General features: G+C 37.9%; 1 protein-coding gene across 8 annotated transcripts in view; it reads right to left on the bottom strand.

Annotated features, from left to right (window-relative positions):
• Rhobtb1 (Rho related BTB domain containing 1) overlaps window positions 1-13,808 on the bottom strand; it is a 120,977-nt gene that overhangs the window by 87,295 nt on the left and 19,874 nt on the right. For 5 of the 8 annotated variants that reach the window (XM_010645680.3, XM_010645666.3, XM_010602893.3 and 2 more), the window contains exon 3: window positions 5,984-6,084. The exons of the other annotated variants lie outside the window; for them this stretch is intronic. The gene's annotated coding sequence lies outside the window, so the exon portion shown is untranslated. The remainder of the gene's footprint in view (window positions 1-5,983; window positions 6,085-13,808) is intronic. 8 annotated transcript variants of the gene reach the window in all.

The raw sequence follows: 13,808 nt of genomic DNA, 5'->3' as shown, positions 1-13,808 counted from the left end.
GAAAAGATAGAAGAGTTTGGGAAAGTTCTAAACATACCAAAAAACTCAATATTAGCTTTCTCTGTTGGTAAGATTATACATTTTCTTTTAAACTTTATATATTAAAGCTGTCTGTAAAGCAATTTTCAGAAGATCAAAGCAACTCTGATTATAATGTAAACAGTGAAACCAAGGCTACTTTAAAATAAACAAGCTCTACCACGTAGTGGCACGTAATTCTGAAGTGAAGGAAAGTTGGAAAACTGTAATTAAGAAACCACTGTTGTAGTTACGTAACGTTCTTCCCAGTTCTAGGGAAATAACACATTTTTACTTCATTCACTGAGTGTATGTTTATCAGGAAATTTTCATATAGCTGCACTGTTCCAGCACTGGAAGCAAATGTATGGACAAGACAGAGTCCTTATTCTTAGAGGACTTATATTCTGGTAGGGAGAATCATAGTAAATAAATAAACAAAGTGTGCTTCTAAGTCCAGGTAATAATGGTGCTTAAAAAAAATAAACAGTGGACAAGGGAATGATTCAGACAAATGGTTAGAGAAATCCTCTTGAGGGTAAACTGAGTCTTGACTTGAGGTTTGAAGGATATGAATTGGCTTTGTGAAAATCGAGGTGAATAGCAACGGTCCAGACAAAGGACTGTGAAATTTGAAAACTGGCTGGAGGCCAATTAGGAAAAATAAATTTCAGGACTCGAGTGAATGTACATCTTTCTTGCTTAATTCAAAGGAACACAGTGGTCCCTGCAGCAGAAGTAATGGGAACACCGAAGGCTGAGAAAGAAAACAGAGCTGTAAGATTTTAATTTCTTTATCCCATACCACATTTGGGATGGGGAAGGATAGACCACAACGGCTCAGAGGGAGGAGAAGATGATTGAGGAGAAGGTTAGAGAATGCCTCACATTATGAGTACCTGTAAGGACCAGTGGGAATCTTGTCCCTCGGTATCCATTTTTCATTTCTTCCTTAGAAATGATTGCAAGCTCGGGGCCAGGAGACAAGGCTGGTATTATTTTCATTAATTTCAATTAATTACCAGAATTTTATTACATGTGACATTTGGTTACCAGCCTTTCTATGCGTCTTCAAAAATTGTCTCCCCCTTAAATTCTGCTGTCTTCTGGCATAGATTTCCTTAAGGAGGAGGATGAAGGGAGAAGTGCAGGTCAGGATATGCTACTGGAAAAGGGTCAGGTCCTAAAGAATTTGGGTCTGCAGAAAGAAAGGGAAGCAGAGTGACTCCAGCCCTTGGGGAAGAGAGGGCTGAGGCTTCAAGGACTGGATGGAATCTCCCTCCTACTCCACTCCTCTGAACCCATTCCTGCTCTGCCTTCCTCTTATTTTGTTCAACACCCTTGCTTTTTTCCCTCCTTCCTTCCCAACAACCAATTCAAATATAGCTCCAACTGAGCCTCCACAGGAAAACTGGTGCTCAGAGTTTTTCTGGAGAGATGCAAATAGTCTTTACGGGAACCCAGAGAATGTCACAAAAACCAGAGGAAGGTAATTTGGTGGGGCACTATGTGGGTGTGGTACTTGGTGACATGCCAGAGTGTTCCTTTGTTTGGCTCACAATTCTAATGTAAGTACTAAAGGAAATAAGGAATATATAATTCCTATTGCAAAATTTTAAAATAGGAATATAGCCACCCAAATCCAAGTTGTGAGTGTTTTGATTCTTAAAAATAGCAGGATGAGGACAAGGGATTTAGCTCAGTGGTTTCATTGCCTGGCTTGCAAGTGCAAGGACCAGAGTTCACTCCCTGGTATCAAATAATAAAATAATAATAATAATAATAGCAGGGTGTCTCTTATGTTCCAGATGCAGTGCTAGGGACAATGAATAAGCTGAGGACCCTGCTGATTGTCTTTCAGGAGCCACTGACAGCAGGCGAGGGGCACACAGGCTAAGGGTTTTGACAACGGATCTGATTTTCAAGAGGGAAGGAAGCAGTTTCTCAAAACCTACATAGCAGTGAGCAGATTTAATGAGATATATTTCATGGAAGTAAATGTGAAATACAAGTGAGGCTGTCCACAACACAAAGAAAAAAAAAATAAACCACGTAGAGACAGGATGGGGTGTATGTGACTTGGATTAGATATTTGGAGAAGTATTTGGAGATTTCAGGCACCTCTAGGATAGAGTTGCCATGACAGCAAATTCAGTGTTAAAGAAAGACAGTGGTAGAATGAAGCGATTGCTAATTGTGTTTTATCCCGTGCTAGTCAAACAAACAACAAAAAAAATCAAAGTATGTTCAGAAGAAAATTACTAGGGTATTGAAGGAAAAAAAAAAACCTGGAGGGAATAAAAAGTGTTAGAAAGAAATGAGATTATCGTGGCATCACAGAGGAAGTAAACATCTCATGAGTCCCCAGCTCACACGTAGGGCTAGCAAGTGGGCTTTCCAGAAAGACGCGCCTCAACTTCATGACTTTCTTTCAACCAGAGTAGCATAATGTTTGGAGGCCAACAGATTCCTACCATTTGTGACGTTCCAGCATTGCTGCACATGTCAGACGAGTGGGTGGATCATCATTCAGGACCTCTGAGGTCCCTTCCAACCTTGAGAGGCTTCTCTAGAGTTGCAGAGTAACCATTTACTGCACTGGGGTACTGTGTTAGCGTTAGGGGTCACTTTTACTATGTGCTCCTAGAAGTTGGGGAAATGAAATAACAAGAGGTCTTACAATCCCTCTCCCCACCCCAAGACAAAACACCTGGGAATCATTATAGGACTTCAAGTATCTCAACTCACGTCAGTTCTGATGTTAGCAAAGAAAATCTTGGCAAACTGGGGCAATTGCTTGATTGGTATATACAAGGCTAAGTGAGTAAAATCATCACCTGGAAACTGGGTTTCCAGTGTGGTCTCCGATCACACCCGGCCAAGGAACCATCCAAGGCCATCAGTCACTTAAAAGAATGTCATTAATGATCAATGATGGTTTAGCTGTAATAGTTAAAATCAGGTTTTCTTTTAGTGCCATAATAAACACTCACACATGATACTGGTAGTGACAATTTTATTCCAATTATGCTTATTATGTGGTAGCAGTTCCTAGTTTTGAATGCACTGATGTTTATATGATGTTTGTGGTGGTCACTGCTTATATTTAGCATAACCAAATCCTGCCTATTTTAGGTATATAAATTCACTATTCCACTCATAAGTCATATATTTACTTAAGGAGGGCTAGTAATATTATTGTGCATTTTTACCTTCTTATACTTTATATCAAATATTTGCTGATCAATGCATAGAATATTAATTCCATATTTCATGACTCTTAATAATTGTGTTAAATTTGACGCTGCACATTTACCTAGAAAACTAACACATTTTGATAAAAATAAAAATAGTTTATTGTGAAACTTCAGGATCAGTTTTTGACTCTAGCGCAATATTTTTGCACTTACCATACTCACAATAGGAAAGTTGCCAGACAACATAAGAGTTAAACATTTTCTAAAAATACCAAGCTCAGAAAAGAGCTTACATAGCATCTTTTTCTGCTTGCTTTACATTTATATTTGTGTCACAATACAAATAGGGCTTTTACAGTCCAAGATTAATGCTATGGTTTTCTATGCTCATTCTATATCATCCAAACTGCAGTTGGACCAAATGACAAAAAAATAATCAACCTAACGGTGAACAACTCATTGTAAAAACATTCACGGAGAGTCAAAGTCAATATCAGAAGAAAGTCCCAGAATATATGCATAACCCACCGTTTTTATTTTAGTAAAATTTCAGAAAACTGTAGTGATAATTCAGTAACAATGAAACATGTAAAGCTTTGCCAGGAACTAGCTCAGGATGGCTGGTTTTTATGGGACACTCTTATCACTTTCTCATTAGCTGTAAGGCTATACACAACGACAATAATCATTTCAGCCCCTGAATCTAGAGTAAAGAAAACCATCCATCTGGCATGAGACTTCTGTTATTATTCATTTCGTATTTGTAGAAATGATTTCTACATTTTACCACGAGTCAAAACATAGCTGGTTACAAGTAATGTAAACTAATCACCTGATTGTTTTGCTTCTAATATCAACATCAGCTTAGTGCACAAAACCAGTATCGGCGGGTTACACAGCAAGCTGCAGGACTGCTTCATCTAATGACAGCTAATCGTCCCCAGACAGTGCTGTTGGATGCAATGCGCTCTATGGCAACTCTCCTCTGCTAGGTAGCCTCATTTGCAAGTAAAATACTCACTCATGTTAACAAAGCTCTCCTGTTTAAATAGAAACAATCACAGTGGAGAAAGCCAGGATGAGTCTAGGTTTTAAAAACAGAAGAATTCAAGAATCCCTTAACCGTCCCTATAGAAATATTTTTAATGAGGAGCAACAGAGGCAAAAGTCAAAGAACGATTACCATCACTATGTAATATGTTGGCTAATTTCTCTTTTATGATGGTCTTCAGATTTAATGATTTGAAATGGACTGCCTTGTATATAAATGTAAGCAATGGTTAAGAAAATTACTTCCAACAAACAAGCAGAATATTTCGGCACTAAAAGGTTTTTAAACTGTTAAACATTTGTGTTTTCAGGCAGATCAGATTTTAGTGTGTGGTGAAAATGAGATATTAGAAGCCAAGATTGTCACAAAATCGCAGAGCCGTTGGATCAGCACGAGGTCATCTAGCTCACTCCCTGCCACCACCCATCTGAGGCAGAAACCTGCTCCCTGCCTTCTCTGAAATGTTTGGCACCAACCATATCTGAGCCTTCTCGGAAACAGCCTTCTTTTTTGCTTTAGATTTTAATGAGTATTTTATTTTGGAAAGAACTTCGAAAAAGTTGTCTGGGGGTTGCATCATGCAGACATTAGAGTTTAAATGAAGAGGACAGCACTCCTGGGATGGTCTTGTTTGTTGGTTTTTTGGTGGAAACTGAACCCAGAGCCTTAGCCAGGCGAGCGCTCTACCCTCACCCTCTGGTTTCACACTCAAAAGAAATTAGACTGAACAGAGATGCAAATGAAGGATTAAAAAAAAGATGAGAAAGCAAGAAAAAGAAAGATTGAATATTACATGGTGTGCAGAAGAAAAGAGAATATTTTGAGATGGACTTCATGTATATATTAGGACAAACTTCAAAGTGAGCGGGGACGTGGAACACTAAAATGAATTCCTGAAAGGAAGTTACACGATTTCAGTCTTTGATGATGACCTTAAATAACAGATTTTAATGTTTGGACTAGTTTAGGCAAATAGTTTGCATGAAAGATATTGGGGTGACCTTATTAAGTTAATTCAAAATGATCTAACCAGCATCATTTGAAGCCTATTATTTATTTATTTATTCATTTTTGTGGTACTGGGGATTGAACCCAGGAGCATGATGCCACTGAGATAAGTCCCTGGCCCTTGACGCCTGTTATTCTTTAAGATGAAAAATCTCCAGAGCTTTCTATCTGCACACCATGAAATGTAATAACCTTACCACCTAATGCGTGTGGTCAAAGTCCAAAATACTTCACCTGTGCACACTGAGCTTGTAATCAAATGTCCTCATCCCTCTCCCACCAGCTCCAATGAAATAGATTTAAGGTCTTTATCAAATTAGTTACAGGTAAAGAATATAAGCATAAACTATGAAACAATTAGAACTGTATTTCAATGAACAAAATGTGATAATGGGAATTCGGCTCATAGCCAGTCATACACCACAGGCCAAATAAAGAGATATTACTAGATGTGAAAGACACTATAAAACTGCTTGACAAAAATAACTAGTTTTTTTCTTTGCTTTTCCAATTCCACAATAAAGAATATATAGTGGTTTTATAAGTTTACTATAATAACGTCTTCGTGTTGCCATTCCTTTTAAATATCAGACTCCAAAAGTATATACAGAATAGCTAACTTATCAGACAAGGCTTTCCTACACGTTCACAGAGGAAAGGGTAACAACTACAGAGCAGCCATTTCTTGGGCATGAGACTGGGTTCAGACCTGTTTAGAAGTAGCCACTCGGATCAGTGTTGACCCTTGAGAAGCCAAGGACAGTGATGACCGATTCTCCTCCTCAGGGCTTGTGTTGCAAGTAGCAGATTCTAAGTAAAGACACAAATTGAGTTGAAAGGACACGTGTTGGACCTGCATTTTAACCTCGTCTCTAATTACTGGCTGGGTAAATCTGTACCCATAACTTTATTTCTCTGAGGACGGTGTTAGATAACACTATAATTTCTTACAAATACTAGTTTTCTTTCTTGTTGAGTGGGAAAAGCATGCTGTATATGAGGCTGACTATATATATTTTTTGCATGTGTTGATTCCTATATTATCTTAATTTATTAGTACATGTGTGCAGTGCATAATGTTTACCTTCTTTGTGGGAAGTTGGTACGTGGACAAAACACATCTTAATTTCTGTTTTTATCCTTTATCCCTTTCCTCCCTCGGTCCACTCACTCCTTGATCCTCTTCCTTGTTTTGGGTACACGTTTGCAGTACACATTGTTTACATTCCTTGTGTGGAGTTGGTGTGTGTACATAACACAGCCCAATTCCCTTTTTACATTCCTTATCCCTTCCCTCCTTCCCTCCCCGCCCCTCCATCCCTTGATCCCCTTCTCCTTTGAGAATGATCTATCCTCCTACTTTCTATTATCTTTTATTTTGCTCTTTATTTTTACACTGCATTTCTCATATAAGAGAAACAATGTGATATTTAAGCTGTGTCATTTGTTTCACTTAACATTAAGGTCTCGGTGCATTCATTTTCCTACAAATGATTCCTTTTTCTTTCTTTATGGCAGAGTAGTACTCCATGGTATGTACTTACCACACTTTTAAAGCACAAATAAATGAGAAATGACTATCTGGTTTCATGCTTCAGAAGTGGAACGTCTACCTTTATGTGTGGCTCAGAGTTGTATGATCTTAAAATGATTTCACTGAAAACTTCTACGTTAATTAAAATGCTTCTTTACAGCAGAATGCTGATATATTAATGTTTAAAAAGTACATCCGTTGAGCAAGTCCGCTGAGCTATATCAACTGATTTTTGTATTTTTCCCTATAGGTGTAGATATAAATATATATGTATATGATAGCCATTGAATGGATTCCCAAGTAAGACTGGGTTCAGAACTAGGGGAAGAAGTTGAAAATGTAAATGGCTAATGTTTTAAAGCCGTGACAGCCTGCTACATTCTCTCTCCAGGGATACACCTGCTGCGGAGTTCAGGGACCCTTGTACTAGGCAAGGATCTTACCCTATGCTGTGTTGGAAAGACACTGCCCATATGTGACCTCCTGATTCTCTCTTTCATGCACCTCTGCTGTTGTAATTACCCAACTATAGGCTGGGCATGGTGGCACACACCTATAATCCCAGCACTTGGGAGGTTGAGGCAGGAGGATCGCAGTCAGTTCGAGACCAGCCTGGCTACATAGTGAGTTCCAGGTTAGTCTCAACTACATAGTGAGACGCTGTCTCAAAAAAACCAAAATAAATAAATAAATGACTATAATTACCCAACTTTGGTAGACAAGAATGTTCACTCTTAAGTTTTTAAGCTACATATACACTAAAAGCTGAAATATTAGGCCAAAATATTTATTAGCTTGCATGAAAATGCTAGACAACAATTGCGCAGTTGCTAAATGCTGGGCTATTTGAAGGGAGAACTGAGATTCAGTAACATACTTCATACACTATCCTGAAAAAGTCATGAATGCCTGGTTTTATATAAGGTCTTTCTTTCAAAGGGAATATAGTGTGTACACTTAGCAGAATCATTATTTTTTAGTTTTTCCATTTAAGTATGTCTCTTTGAACTGTTTCTCTTTGGCAAAAGCTAACAGAATTACATACAGAGATAGCAATCAACAGAAGCACCTTAATAATGGGTTCTGGAATTATAAAATGGAGAACCTGGGAATCAAGCCCAGTTCAACACTGACAATAATGGGACGCTCACTTGTATCTCGTGTTCTACGAGAGAATGGCAGAAAATAAGGAAGTGGAAGGAAATATTTTCTGGTTTTCTGCCATTTAGTTCACTGTTGCCCCAGAAAGTTATATAAATTCATAGATTTCCTCTAAGGCTAGGTAAGCACACAGAGTCCTCAGGGGGAAATGATATCCAATTTAGAAGCTGCAATATGGGTTAAATAAATGTAAATGGAAACAGTCAATGCTGTTGAAAAATTTTGGATGAGGAAAAGCCTAGATGTACTAGATATTGGGACTGTGGTATATAAGGAAAGCAATAGCAGCATTTCATTTGGCCTTTTGACAGTAGAAAATATTTTTCAAGAAGATAAAATTTCTACACTTCATATATTTAATTTATATTTGAAATTTCTTTGGTTTATGTATATATAGTTCTATTTTTAAAACAGAGTAAAATGAATAAAATATTATATATACATTTATAATAATAGTTTTTATTATACGGAGCTAATCCAGAAAGCCCATTCAAGGGTCAAGTATATTTAACTCTGAGTTAGGAAATTGCACATTAAAGTATTGATTTGTATTCCTATTATAATAGATTACTAAGTAAGAAGCCTGAGGAGATTATTTCAGGGACATTCATCTGTACTAATGCATTTTTATTTCAAAAATTCATTTTTAAAAATTTCTATTCTCCGATTAAGTAGGTTCTGCCCAATAGATCTGATAGTAAATCACACAAATTTAAAAATACCTCAATGCCTCATAATAAATCTTCTTGATAAATTAAGGTAACATTTTATTTTTCAGCATATACAAAATTCTTAATACTAATAACACTTTTATTAAATCTATTTCAGAACACTGCCTAGACATGTAAGTACTTCCTTATTGTAAAAATGAATTTTAAACATGAAAGAGAATTTATAGATTCTGGAAGAGTTTAAGTATCCAGTACACAATGAGTTTTAAATCATTGCTTTTGACAACTGACGTGCCGATACAGTTTTTAGACTTTAGGAAAAATTCCTGTGATATTAAGACAGGGATGGTATTCCATGAATTTTTAATTATCTTAGTTTTACTGGCTAAATTTAAGTGGCTTGAGTCCTGTAAATAAAAGAATATTGTATATTATAAATTACCATGAAAAGGAAACACATTTCTAATTAATTTAAACAAAACCGACAGAATAAAATGTCTGAAATTTTTGGTGCTTTTCTCCTCGAAATTGAGGGAATAAAGTTGTAGAATGAGATGCGGGGTGCGTTCAGCGAGTGAGAATTTAGGGAGCTTTTGGAGAGAACCTGGGACTGTAAGAGCCACACACCGGGAGGGGTGAGGCTACTAATGGCTCAGAACAATGCCTCACAGAGGCTGCAAGTGCCAGCTGCAGGGGATGCTGACCCATTTAATTAATTAATTAATTAGTTAATTTATTTATTTTAATGGTACCGGGGATCGAACTCCAGTCTTTGTACTTGTGAGGCAGGTGGCAGAACTGCTGAGCTAAATCCCTTGATCCTTTTATGGAACTGCAGCCTGTCCCTCATCTACGAGCAGGAAACACCCATTTTGCTGAGGAAGAAATTGATGTAGATAACCGAAGGAAGAAATGAAGGCAGAAAAAGAAGGAAGCAGGCAGGCCGGAGAGAGCCCCACAGACGCCAAGTCATTCTCCAGGCAGGCATGAATGGTCAGATTTGCCTACCCTTCCACTTTCACCTAATGGAACAATAAACCATTTGGTTCTTCATTTACTGTTAATATTTTAAACCCTGAAAAATCTCAGTGCATCTTTTCTGTGCCACTGCCCAGGTGCCACGTGGCTATTTTAGAGAACCATTTCTCACCCACATGAATCAGAGGGGAGACAGGGGAGTGCTTGATTTAAATACCTTAAATCAGAATTTACTATGGATTTAAAATCTCTGACTTAATGTTGCATTAACTACTGGTGGCTGCTTTGCTGCCTTTAAAACATGAATATATAATTGGATACTGTAATGCTTTGTGGGTAAAATAAATACCGACTCACACTAAAATAAATACTCTGCACGATGAAGTTCATGTAGACATAAATTAATCATTTACCAGTTAACCAATATGCACAGGGAAGAAATAGATCACTTATTAAAGGTTGCCTCATCTATAAAATGGAAAAAATAAAACACTGATATATTTTACAGTGGTGCTGTGAGGGAAAATGTATAAAATTATCGCTAAGCAGTTTATAAACCATAAAATGCAGTATGAACATTAAATTAATAATATTTGTACTAATGCAGATTCAACACCCTCTGCATTAAATATATCTTTTTGCCTATTGAAGCATACACAAAGCCAAGCTAAGGCTTTTTATTTAATTTTTAATGTCGCCTTCAGAATTCTTCAAAGCACCACGAAGTTATTGGTTCTGTTAAAAACTCACTGGCTCTCTGCCACCATTCCTAAGACAAAGTTCTCAGCTGCTCATATTCCTAATTCTATTTTAAAAGCCTTCTTCCAAGGGGCTTTATGCCTTTCACTTGCAGAGACACAGTAGTTTCAAAGGGAACGTGGGCTTGAACTGTTTAAATGAGGGGGACACTGGGACCATGCTCTGGACTCTGCTTCTGTCTAAGCTGCAGACCGGATGGGGACGTAGTGTCAGGGTTGGTGGGGGTACAGCGCAGTGCATCAAACTGATCTGCCGGACAAACCTTGTGTGCTGGGACAGCAGCAGTTATGGATCAGTGGGTTTCTCAAGGCCATTGTGCTGCTCAAAGTGAATAAATAAATCAAGCTTCTTCTTCTCCTTCTCCTCCTCTTCCTCTTCCTCCTCCCCTCCCCTTCCCCCCAGGAACACCATTCAAGGGCATAAGGGAGAACGAAGCAATACGGAACACAGTTTCTTTATCTTCTACTTATTTTTAAGTGGAGACTTATTATTTAGAAGACCTATTTGTATAAAACCTGTAATCCACTCGGCACATTTTAACACTGTCAATGTCCCTTTGACTATCAATAATAAAACACATCAGACATTTCTCCACTCACTTCCTTTTATAGAGGCCATTAATGTAGAAATGCCTCCTCTTCTTCCACTAAGAAATGATAAATGGCTGGCTGGAGATGTCTGAAATATTGCCAAATGTCCCCTATGTATCATGTGTCACCAGTGATAATAAACAGTGACTAATCTTTGGTCATGAACTATATTTATGACTTTCTTGTCATAGGTACTTCTTGAATCAGGCTTAAAGGCCTAATATTTACACTGGAAACATGTGTGCTAGGAAAAATATACTTAGGTTCAAAGAAAATTATTCCTCACATTTTCTTTCATTTAACTACGGAACTTGACATTTCTACCTTTGTCCACGATTTTTGCGTAATTCACCTAGGAGTGTTCTCATCTGGAATCTAATTTGTCCCAGTCAATTCAACATTTTGGTGACAACAGCTCCCTTGTGTAATGGGAAAAGGAACAGGGAAGGGAATTTGGCTAAAATGCAAACTTACTGCAGTTAGGGCTTATCAGTGGTGAAAAGGAAGCTCGGTAAGGACTCCTCCTCCTCCTTCTAACTACTAGGGGACAAATAGGTCAAACTTATCCCTAGCAGAACTGTAATAAAGGCAAACAGCAGAATGCACATCCAATGGAAGGCAAATTAAGGCTTTGAGGGAGAAGAAATCAAGTCAGTAGAGTGTAATTCTTCCTTGATTCAATTATTTAATGTCTCTCAAGTGGACAACATGCACTGGAGCAGGTGCTTGAGATACACCGGTCAAAACCAAGAACAACTGCTGTCCTCAAGTAGCTTATATTCTAAAGGAGTGAGACAAATTAAAAGCGAGTAAATTGCATTACTTGTCTCAAAAAGTAGCAACTATCACAAAGAGAAATAAATCAGGAAAGGAAGGAAGTGTGGGAATGGCAGCATTTTTAGGAAAATGACCAGTGAAACATTTAGTTAACCACTGAGCATAGAAAGTGATTTTTTTAAAAAGACAGAATCTCCTTTAAAGACAGCCCAAGCTGTCTTGAACTTGAGGTTCTCCTGCTTCAGCCTAAAGAATGCTAGAATTAAAGGCATGTGTCACAATACCCAGCTAGAAGGTGGCATTTGAATAAAGACTAGAAGACAGCAAGTCTTCTAGTTACATGTAGATTCCTGAGGAACAGTGTCCCAGATAGAAAATGGCATGTGCAAAGGCACAGAGGTAGGCAGTACCCTAAGGAATCTGAGGTGACTAGGGTGGAATGAGATGGGGCAGGAGGAGTCAGTAGGAAATGAGGTCAGGGATGTCATGGTTGGTTGACTACATGAAACAGGGAGCCACTGTTTTGAGTCAAAGAGCAAAACAATTTGATTTATATTTTATTGAAAATTGACAGAAAAAAAAGTGGAAGCGAATAAATTAAAAATTCAGCTCTCCTCTGCAGAAGTTTAATGAATATAATTTGGCAATTTATGGCACACAAGAGTTCAAAATCAAATGTAAACACACTGCAGTTGTCACTGTGCAGAAGTAAAAATGGCTGGAAGACTGAATTCAGTAAAAAAAAAAAAAAAAAAGAATCAATTATTTCCCCAGCATCAAATCGTAAATTTGAGTGCATTTTAAACTAAGGTTATGGACGTATGATTTAAAGAAAACTGTTAAGATTTGGGAACTGGAAGCTTCTATTGCTTAGGGATACACGAAAAGTTTCTCTTCTCAACAGAGTTTGGGGTGTAGAATTAGACAAGTGCTTACTGCGCTGGTGAGGCGGTCCTCTCAGCCTCTCCGTCATTTGCTTCCTGGGAGATGGACATGGAGAAAACTTATTTTCTCTCATCTCTCTCCGGAGCCGTTTAACTTTGGAACAAGTCGGAGCTGAGAAAGAGTCGAACTCACAGGAGGAGCGCCCACTCCCACCACTTCCCTCTCAGAAGTAGGTTATTTCGTTCATCTAGGGAAATCTCTATTGAATTATAATCAGGATGGCTAATTAAAACGGGGATTATCAACTATATTAAAATATGTCCGAAAGAGGCGCACATCATTTATTCTTTAATTTTGGAAAGCCACCTTGTCTGGAGGGAAATCCTCACTGGGAAATTCTATGTTCAATATGTAAGTTTTCTTTTTTCTCCTTAAGTCAGTTTTATTGGAGAGTCTAAGAGTTCTGTTTATTGAGGTAATGGATGTAATTTGAGCCCCGTTTGGTGACAAAAAGGACCTAAGAATCACAGTTCTGCTTTACAATGAGAACACAGGCCATGATAACAGCCCCAAGGCAATGCAAGGTCCCCAGAAGAATCACTTTTGAGTCAAAGCAATAGTGACAATGAGAACAACTGCTTCCGTTCACTCACTGCTAACAGGTATCATGCTTTGTGTCTCACTTAATTCTCCCAACAGCGTGAGGCAATTTTATGTCCATTACACAGACGAAGAAACTTAGCTGAGAAAAGTTAGGTAAATTATTCCAGGTCACACAGCCTAAAGGTTAGCAAGCTGAAATGCAAACTCAGGTCTTTTCGTCCCGGAATTCTTCCTTAAAGCACAAATTTTTTTTGTCTTTAAGATAGTTTAACATTATATATCCTTGATAATAGTCCTTTGTCTGAGGAACAGCTGGTAAAATTTTTTTCCCACATTGTAGATTGTCTCTTAGTTCTGCTGATGGTTTCTTTTGAAGTACAGAAGCTTTTTAGAACTCAAAACAATCAGTCCCCCCAAATATAAAGACCCGATTCAAAAATGGGCATCCGAAATGAACAGACATTTCTCAGACAAAGAAGTAAAAGCAGCAAGTAAATATTTGAAAAAATGTTCCACATCACTGGTCATTCGAGAGATGCAGATGAAAACAACACTGAGATTCCACCTCACCCCACA

Source organism: Fukomys damarensis, unplaced genomic scaffold (assembly GCF_012274545.1).
Source record: "Fukomys damarensis isolate Sample0158 unplaced genomic scaffold, DMR_v1.0_HiC HiC_scaffold_20, whole genome shotgun sequence".
Lineage (NCBI taxonomy): Eukaryota > Metazoa > Chordata > Mammalia > Rodentia > Bathyergidae > Fukomys > Fukomys damarensis.
The sequence above is the reverse complement of the archived record's forward strand: the minus strand, read 5'-3'. Positions and strand labels throughout refer to the sequence as shown.